The sequence below is a fragment of the Pisolithus orientalis genome, assembly GCF_024613125.1.
Source record: "Pisolithus orientalis strain OTSU chromosome Unknown F5J12scaffold_103, whole genome shotgun sequence".
Taxonomy (NCBI): Eukaryota; Fungi; Basidiomycota; class Agaricomycetes; order Boletales; family Pisolithaceae; genus Pisolithus; species Pisolithus orientalis.
In genome coordinates, this window is record NW_026260884.1 from 72,591 (window position 1) to 82,346 (window position 9,756).

Here is a 9,756-nt window from a genome sequence, read left to right on the forward strand (position 1 = left end):
ACTCCTTGACTGATATTGAAATTTCTGTCAGTGTAGCAGCTCAGCTGCAGCATGTCCAACATTAAGTTTTCCCATAGCATATCAACTCACCTGATTTTAAGTATATCATGCAGGCACTGAATGTACTGCTCTCCACATTTGACATTATTTTTCATCACTGTCCTGCTGCATACAATTCACACATGAAATTTAGGTTCTCAGTTGACTAGCAGCAGTGTTTGTACATGTGTGGAATTTAAGATTCTAGTTGGGACATGGACTATCAGTGATGTATACTAGATTTCTAATAACAGTCAAGCTTGTACATCATGGACACCTTACTGATACCTTGGATTTCAGTAGACTTGCAGCACTACACAATGTACTCATGAAATTATAAACTTAGTATGCATGATGGGTGGGATTCAGATCAACCTGCTACCGAATTATGCCTGGGGTGAACATTGCTGTAAGGCTCTGGCATGGCAACTGACTCTTCACCAACAGCAGCATTAGACATGGCTTGGGGAGCTGAAGGTAGTAATGGCATGGGAAGAGCTGGACTAGATGAATGCTGATGCCTGCATAAGTGGTCACCGAGTTGTGCAGACTGAGGCAAGGATGGGCTAGGCAGATAGAAGTGAGAGCCAACACTAGTGTTGAACATATCAGAGTCAAGTGGTGAAAGTGTGGTGGGTATATCTGGGGACAGACTGGACAAGTGGTGGGACATGCACAACTCGTCAATGAGTTATGTGGACTGAGAGTCATGACCTATATCCAAGGATGAACCAGGCAGCTGCACATGGCTGCACAAGTCATTGTTGAGTTGTGCAGATTGATGACAGGTGGACAGACTGGGTGCATATGGATCCCTGCACAACTCATCATCAAGTTGCATGGACTGAGAGTCATGGCTAGCATCATAGGCAGTAGGGGCAACTGAACCACAGTAGGAAGTGTTGAAGATGGAGAACGTAGCTTCAGAGTCTGGAGTGACAGTGTCTCTACAGAACAGCAGTGAAGCCTGGTGGGAACCATCAGTGGGCTCTTCCTGAATGATAACTGGATCTGGGGATGGGGGAGAGGGAGTCTGAGGAGGAGCAGTAATACCATTAGAAAGTACATGTGAAGCAGGCAGACCTGAGCCAGATGGCAGGTCTGGAGGTGGAGATGCATTGCTCTGAGTGGGAGATGCCTGTGGGAGTAGACAAGGATAGAATATGACATAGGCAGAACCTTCAAGCTCATGGTAATGCTCAAGTGGGGCAGGAACCTGTCAGACCAAGCAAGTATCAAGCATAAGGAAGTCTTGGAAGTAGACTCCTGATTCATCAGTATCTCTTTCTCCAGCAAGTGCATGGCTTGAGTCGAGATAAAGGGAGGATAGATGGGGAGTGTGATTAGCAAGGCTAGTAAGAAGTGAGACAAGTGACTGGTGCTCTTCTCTTCTGATCCAGTGACGAATCTGGGCAAGGGTAGGATTATCCTCCAATCCACTCACATCAGTGGACTGTAACTCCTGGGTAAGCTGACTGACAAACTCTGAAGGAAAGGGACTGGTAGGAGGTGGGAATGCTTGGATGGGAATGGGATGGAATGCAGGAAAAGCTGAGGCAACACCAAACCCATCTGGGGGTGATTCAGGATATAGCAGAGTAGAATCGAGTGACTGAGGGGGTGACTGTGAAGTTGATGGGGGTGGAGCAAAGACTGTAGGTGAAACATGATGAGGGGTACCAACTGCTACATCTCTCATAGGTTCATTGGCTTCTTGCTGAGGATGGACAGGCTCTAGAGTCGCCATAAGTGTATCTGCAACAGACCCAAGCTGGCCTTCAGTAACACACATCTCCAGGGGGCGATCTGAATCAGCTCTGAAGACAACATAAGTTCCAGACTCTCTTTCAACAATGCTAACTGAGTTCCCAAGAGCCCAAGGACGACCAAGGAGGAGATCAAAGCCTGCATTAGTGTCTGGAGCAACAAACAGATTGGTCCAAGTCTTGGCAGCACCACAGAAGAGAGGGACATCTTGTACCAGGCCTTTCAGTGTTGAGACACCTCCTTTTGCATCTCACATATTGATAGTCTGTGACATGTCAATGGGCATGCAAATGACTGACTGGGCTATACCAGCATGAACAACATTGAGAGTAGACCCAGAGTCGATGACACCTGTTACACATCGACCATTGCAAGTCAGATTGATAGTGATGAGGGTGCTAGAAGTCAAGGCCAAGTAGGAGGCTACAGGAGGAGTTCCTTCAACAGTGGTAACAGATTTGACAGGATGAGCCAGGGGCTGTCTCTTGAATCACATAAGCTCCTGAAGGTGCTGAGAAACATCCCTAGATGATCCAATGACCTCCCCAACAGATACAGTCAAGGGAGTAGAAAGAATGCACTCTACAATGGCTTTGGAATTGGCAGACTGTGAAAGTGATGAAGACAGGGAAGTGGTAGGAGTGGGCTTGGACTTCTTAGACCTGTCTGCAGAATCAGTGGCATGTCCAGATGGCTTTGGGACAGAGGCATCTTCCATGGTAGTGTCATCTCTAGTTCCATCAAAGTCAGGGGGATGAACATCAACTGGCATGAAGGCAGGAGTGAGTGGCACTTTCTGTGGAGCAGGGATAGATGCAGAGGATGAGGGCTTTGGTTCTTGAGTCTCTTTCTCCTTGCCATGCGAATGAGGTGGGACAAGGACACTGTCAAAGACAGCCTTTCTCTTCTCTTTAGTAACCTTGTTAGAGCGATCTACAGCAGCAACAAGGGGTTCTTCTTCCAACTCATAGATCTCAGCACTAGACTCTTCTTTGGCCTCTTCATGGATAACAAAGCAAACTGCATTAGCAGGCTGAGCAGCAGCTTTAGTGCACTCATAGGCTTGCAGGATAGTCTCTTCTCCATTGCAATAAATGCGCTGTCCATTAGGGTAGATGACTCAATGGTTTTCATCATGTGCCAAGGAACCCTTCTGAATGAGATCATTAATAGCCTGACAACTCTCAACACCATGGCCTTCAACACCACAGCCATAACAAGTAATGGTCCTTCTAGCAGGACAGGTCTGGGATGAGGAAGTGGCAGCAGGGGCAGTGGATGCAGGAGCAGATGCAGGAGCAGGACAAAGGGAAGGGGCATGAAGCACCTTTGCAGCATCAGGATCCATCTTGATAGCACAATAGTAGAGGAGGGAGTAGTCTGGGTCATTGAGTGACATGTGAGAGAGAGACTTGATTAGGGTCTCAACCTCATCCTGCTTGTGAGCAGTAGGGCCTTCTTTCTCCAAATTTTCAAGGTTTCTTCTGGCTTCATGGGAAGGGAGCAGAGGGTGAACACTGTCATCTCTTCCATCTGAGTGATGAGAAGCATTAGGCTGGGCCTGAGGAGCAGGGGCAGCATGAGGGCCAAGGAAGTCAAGGTCATCTGCATCAAAGTGATCACAGCAAAGGACCTCTTCAGCAGACTAGCATACATCATCATAGGGGAATGGCCTGCTGATGTCAAGGTTGGGATCTTTTGTCCTGAGATGAGTTTCAACCAAGCCACAAAAGACTGGGGACAAACCAGCCCAGAAATAGCGATTATATTCATCAACTGATATCCTTCCTTTATTCTTCAACCAACCTCCAATGCGAATGAAGCCACGGTTGTAAGCCCTAAAGTCTTGAAGAGTCATAATGGGCTGCATCCTAGACTCCAAAGTAAAGCTCTTGAGATGCCTTTCAAAGAACCTTTCATCTGATAGATCAGCATCAAAGTACTTGAGGAGATCAGCCTTCAAGTTAGCCCAATCAGGAGTGTAGTAGTGAGCCATTCCTTCAATAACCTCCCTAACACAAGCATTGCAGTACTGGAGGATCGACTTGACCATTTCCTGGTCAGAAGTGACATTGTGGTAGGCACAGAGACGTTCATAGTGGTCCAAGAAGGAGTGAACATGGGTATGGTCTCCTTGGAATAATTCAGGGGCAGACTTCATGCCAAGCAAGGGCATAGTGAGAACAGAGTGAGCAGGGGGAGCAGCCATAGCTACTGGAACCTCTGATGATGTAGGAGGATAGATAGTGGGAATGGTGGATGACATAGTAATGAGATATCAAGTGGGTTTTAGAAGTGGGTTTTTAGAAGCAAGTTTCAATGGGATGAGTGAACAGGGTTTCTTGATCCAGGAATAACCACCCCTTGTGGTGGGCTCCAGATGTGAGTCAAAGTGTGGAAAGCTGGTATAAACCAAACAAATCCAACACCAAAGACAAATATGAGCGAGTGGTGGTTTGCCTCTGTGGAACCTGGAGTGCAGAAAAATCTAAGAGGGGGAGACTTCAAGTGGAGGTGCTCCTGGCACAAGTCATTGATGAGTTATGCAGGAGTAGACAAGCAATGACTGGACAGGGGATGCTGAACAGAGTGAAGGTGTTCAGCCAAAAGGATCTCTGGAATGATGGACTTTGATAAGATGTGCTCCTGGTGCAAGTCAATGATGACTTATGCAGGTGTGGATGGATGACTAAGCAGGTGTGCTGACAAAGCACAGATGATACTTCAGATAATGAATGAAGGTAGACAGACCCTTGATGGAGCCTCAACTACCTAGGATGATGAATGGGGACAGTTAGACTTTTCTGAATGAGCCTCAACTGTTGATGATGAGATATGCACTGAGAGAGCTGAACTGACTGCTGAGTGGCTTCTGATTGCTTGTGGATTGCTTGTGGGTGTAACTAAGCACATGGGGGTTTATATACTGTGGGGGGAGCACAGCTTGTGACAAACAAGGCACAAACACTTGGTAAGTAATGAGTAAGGACTGAGTAATCATGATGAGTAAGTGAGAAATGAAAAGTAAGCAAGCAAAGAGGATTGGTAAGTATTGGCAATGAACAAGTCAAGGATAGTCAAAACATCACAGAATGAGTCAAATAGAATCAGAAACTGAGTAAGTGCACTGATATCACATTAGGGGGTGGCAATGCAAGTTAGATCTTGGCAGAGACATCTCTAGATCCAAAGATGGCATGACAGATGGATGGTGTTTCCAGATAAGGAAGTATTAATTCCAGAATTGAAGGACATGAGTCAGGTGTCAAAGGGGCTAGGGCATCGGGGGTCTGTGGGGCAATTGGAGCATACATGATCATGTCTCCCACCCTTTCATCCTCTCAGTGAAGTTAACAAAAACTTCATGAATGGGGCTCTGATGGAGGAGGAGGAGAAGGGGGGACATCCTCTGCTGAATCTTGCAGTAAGAAGGCAAGGTGCACATCATACTCATCATGAATGTGATCAGGGAGGCTGGAGAACAGTAGACTATGCTGCAGCTGTCGCAATGTGGGCAGGGAGCAGGGAGGAATGATCCATATGCTTCACCAACTGGGAAGACTGAAACAACCACATAAGACCTTTCTAACTGAGTGACAGACCTGAGGTGACCAAAGAATGTCCTTCTGGAAGTCATACTGACAAGGAGAACATGCTGACCAAGCTGCATGGGATGAGATGGGGCTGACAATGATGGGATGAACCAGGGGGCTTCAGGATGGAAGCTGGTGGGAATGCCTGGCAGATATATGTAGCCACTGTCTCTGGCAAATGAGACAACCGAGATGATCAATGAAGAGGCAGCCATGATTGATGGACCTAGTGAAATGAGTGTCTGATGGATGGAGTGCTGTAGAAATGCATAGGGTGTGAGGATCCTCTCCAAATTTGGAAGGCAGAATCATGTGGCTGAGCACATTAAGCGAGTATGAGAATGGAGTCGATATCTTCAGAAATGGTGGAGATACAACGAAAACTGGAATGCCATACATGGGTGCTAAAAACCTTTAATGCATGCTTAACTCACTTCCTGTCTGTCAGTCTTTCTATGCATGAGGCCTTTAGTCTTCATCTGCAGGCATGGGCATTGTGCACAACTCATTGACAAGTTAGGCAGAGTCAGCTGTAACCATGTCCACAACACCTTTGGTGTGTGACACTGACTCCAGTTATGCCAGTCACCCAGACTTTGGCTATTAGCCTCAGCACAGCCACTGTGGCTATCCACTCTCTTGCTAATCTTCTTGCTAATAGCTTATTAACAAGTCTGGCTCTATGTTTGTTATCCCAGACCAGCCTCATGTATTTAACCCCTGTACATACTTCATAGCACTCCAGTCAGAATATCAACTTAGTATTACCCTCAGCTCTGTATTACCCCTCGAGACTACTCTATAGCTAAGGCCAAGCCTTAAGCTATCCCTGGCCCCTGTCCCAGACCTCTCCCTGGTTTCCATAAGGGTACAGCACATAAGCTGACACCAAGGGAGGTAGATCCAACCCCAGACTGGCTTCCCCCTGTGCACACTCCAAGACGAGCCAGTTTCCCATGGTCCCAGTCTTATTCCTGCACTCCTGGCCTTAAGTCCAGTCCTCCGGACTTAGCCCCTGACCCCCGGCCTTAACTCCAGTCCAACCAGACTTGGCCCCTGTCTCCTGGCCTTGACCCTGGCCACTCAGACTTAGCCCCTGTCACCTGGTCTTGAAGCCTGGTCACCAGAGGGTAAACCCATACTTGACAGAAGGATGGAAAGCTCACCGCAGAAGAACACAAGTGTCATATTGAGGGCAACCTCTGCATGTTCTGTGGAGGCCCTGGCCACTTCACTGAGAAGTGCCCCAAGAAGACCAGAAAGGTCAAGGCTCATGCTATGGCCACCACCAAAGCTGCACCAGCCTTGGGCTTGGGTTCTACCCCTGAGACAAAAAAATAGGTAGCAGCTCCCAGAACTCCACACAATCTGGGAGCTGCATTGACTCTGGTTGTGCAAACCTGGAGGCTTGTCTCAATGTGTCTGCTCTTTCCAGTCCAAATTCAATAACCCCATATGTCACCATAGAAAATCATGATTTACCTTGGCTTCATACTTTAGTGGACTCTGGCTCCACTCATTGTTTTATAGATAATCAATTTGCTAATCAACATTCATTTGCCCCTTACTTGGTCTCACCAATCTGACTCTGGCACTTCAATGGAACATCCACTTTTACCATAACTTGATCAGTAGATGTCAATATCTGCTTTCACATCTGGCAATGTCACCCTGGTAACCCTGTATCTTGCCCCATTGGATTCCAAGTGTAAAGTAGTTCTCAGGCATAATTGGCTCATCCAATACAATCCATTGATTGACTGGGTATTGAGCAGTATTACTTTCTGGACTCATACACAAGGAATGCCAACCCTGTCAACACCCCCTGTAAGCCCAGTCTCCACCAGTCTTCCTGACCCCAGTCCTAGTGACCAACCTGGCCCTGTGCCATCTGTACTGGTCTCTGACTCCCTGACTCACCCCCCCCTGAAGGCCCCTCTTGCCCTTGTGTATTTAACCCCTGTACATACTTTGTAGCACCCCAGTCAGAATATCAATTTAGTATTACCCTCAACTCCATGCTACACCCTGAGTCTACCCTATAGCTAAGGCTGAGCCTTAGGCTATCCCTGGCCCCCTGTCCCAGACCTCTCCCTGGCTTGCATAAGGGTACAGCACATAAGCTGAGACCAAGGGAGGTAGATCCAACCCTGGACCTGCTTCCCCCTGTGCGCACTCCAAGACCGGCAGGTTTCCCACGGTCCCAGCCTTAAGTTTGGTCCTCCAGACTTAGCCCCTGACCTCTGGCCTCAACTCTGGTCCAACCAGACTTGGCCCCTGTCTCCCAGCCTTGACTTTGGTCACCCAGACTTAGCCCCTGTCTCCTGGTCTTGAAGCCTGATCACCTGAGTGTAAACCCATACTTGACACCTGCCACCAGCCTTACAGCCTTCTCAAACAACTTCTGGTGCTGGAGAAACTGTGAATTCCATATCTATGGATTTCATTGAGCAGCTCCCAGCCTCATCTGGCTTCACAGCCATCCTCATAGTAGTTGACCAGCTCTCCACGCAGGCCATCTTCATCCCTACCCACGACACCATCACAGCCCCAGAACTCACCAAACTCTTCCTACTCCATGTCTTTTCAAAGCATGGAGTACTGGCCCATGTAACCTCAGACCAAGGCTTGGAGCTCATGTCTCACTTCTTCTGGTCACTTGGTAAGGCCTTAGATATGCACTTACACTTCACCTCAGGCTACCACCCCAAGGGTGATGGCCAGACCAAGTGGACTAACCAGACACTGGAACAGTATCTCCAAGTCTACTGTAACTATCAACAGGACAACTGGTCCAACCTCTTACCTTTGGCCAAGTTCCCATATAATAATGCCCCTAGTGCCACTACCAGTGTCTCCCCCTTCTTTGCTAATGAGGGCTACCACCCTAACACCTCAGTATACCCAGAGCACAACCTCACCTCTGCTTGGGCTTGGGACTATGCAGTTGACTTAGACTCACTGCACCAATACCTACATGAGGAGATGACCCTTGCCCAACAATGATACCAAGGCCTGGCCAATGCTAAATGCATGCCAGCTCCAGACTTCAAGGTTGGTGACCAGGTATATGTCAAAGCCAAGTACTTCCAGTCAACCTGACTGTCCAAGAAACTCTCAGAGAAAAACCTTGGACCATATCCAGTCATAGCTCAAGCCAGTACCCATTCATTTACTCTGCACCTGCAGGACTCAATGCACATGGTACACCCAGTATTTCACCTTTCCCAACTTGAACCAGCCATCCCAAATATCATCCCATACCAGACTCAGCCACCACCCCCACCAGTTGAGGTTGATGGTGAGCTAGAGTTTGAGGTGGCTGAAATCCTTGACTCCAAGGTCGACTGGCATTGCTGGTGTGGGCTTCAATACTTAGTCTGGTGGACCAGCTGCAAGGGGAACAATGAAGAAACTACTTGGGTACTAGCTACAGAGCTGGACAATGCTTCTGAACTCATACAAGAGTTCCACTCCCACTACCCTGGTAAACCTGGCCCATACCAATGAGGACTGGCCTCAACTGGCCTCAGTTTCTTTTCTGTTCTCTGCCAGTATATAGTTTCCTTTGATCTCTTACTTACCTTGCTTTCCTTTTTTTCTTGTTTCTCTTATTTTACCATATAACACTAGACACCAGACACCAAACACATGACATTTGCAGGAAGGGTAACAAAGGCACTGCACTATAGGTACTACTTGGCCTTGGCCATGGTCTCATCCTCCCCTTTGGCCTCCTCCTCCTCCTCCTTGCTGTGGGCCTTCAGCCAGTTGGCCTCCTTGTGCAGCTCATCAGAGTTGAGCTCAGACAAGCCTGAGTCTGAAGGGGGTACTGCCATCCTAAAGCTGTACAACTCATTGAGCAGGGACTCAAGTGTGTCAGTGATCTGGCCTGAGTTCTCAACTGTGGTCTTGTGAAGCTTGAAAAGGCTGGCCAGATTGTTGGCAATCAGCCCCACTGCATCAATAAGGCACTCAAGCTTGTCTTCCAAGCCCAAGCACCTGTCAGTGCCAGTCTCCCTCAGTCTGCTCCCACCAGCCTTGGGCTCATCAAGGTCAAAGACCTTGATTGACCTCATGCTTGTCTTTGCCCATTTCTGTTTGCTGGGCCTGGCCTTGGCATTCTCCTTATCAGCTTTCTGCTTCTTTCCTTTATTGACTCTCCTGGCTTTTGGACCAGCCTCAGTGTCCTTGCCATCACCAGGCCACCAGCATTTGCCCTTGGACTGGTTGCACTGAACACAGGCAACTCACTTTTTATTACCATCTACAAGGAACTCACAGACAGCTTTGGCCCAGGTGCAATGGGTACAGCTAAAAAGGATGTTAATAGGAAAAACATGAGGTTGGAAGGGTA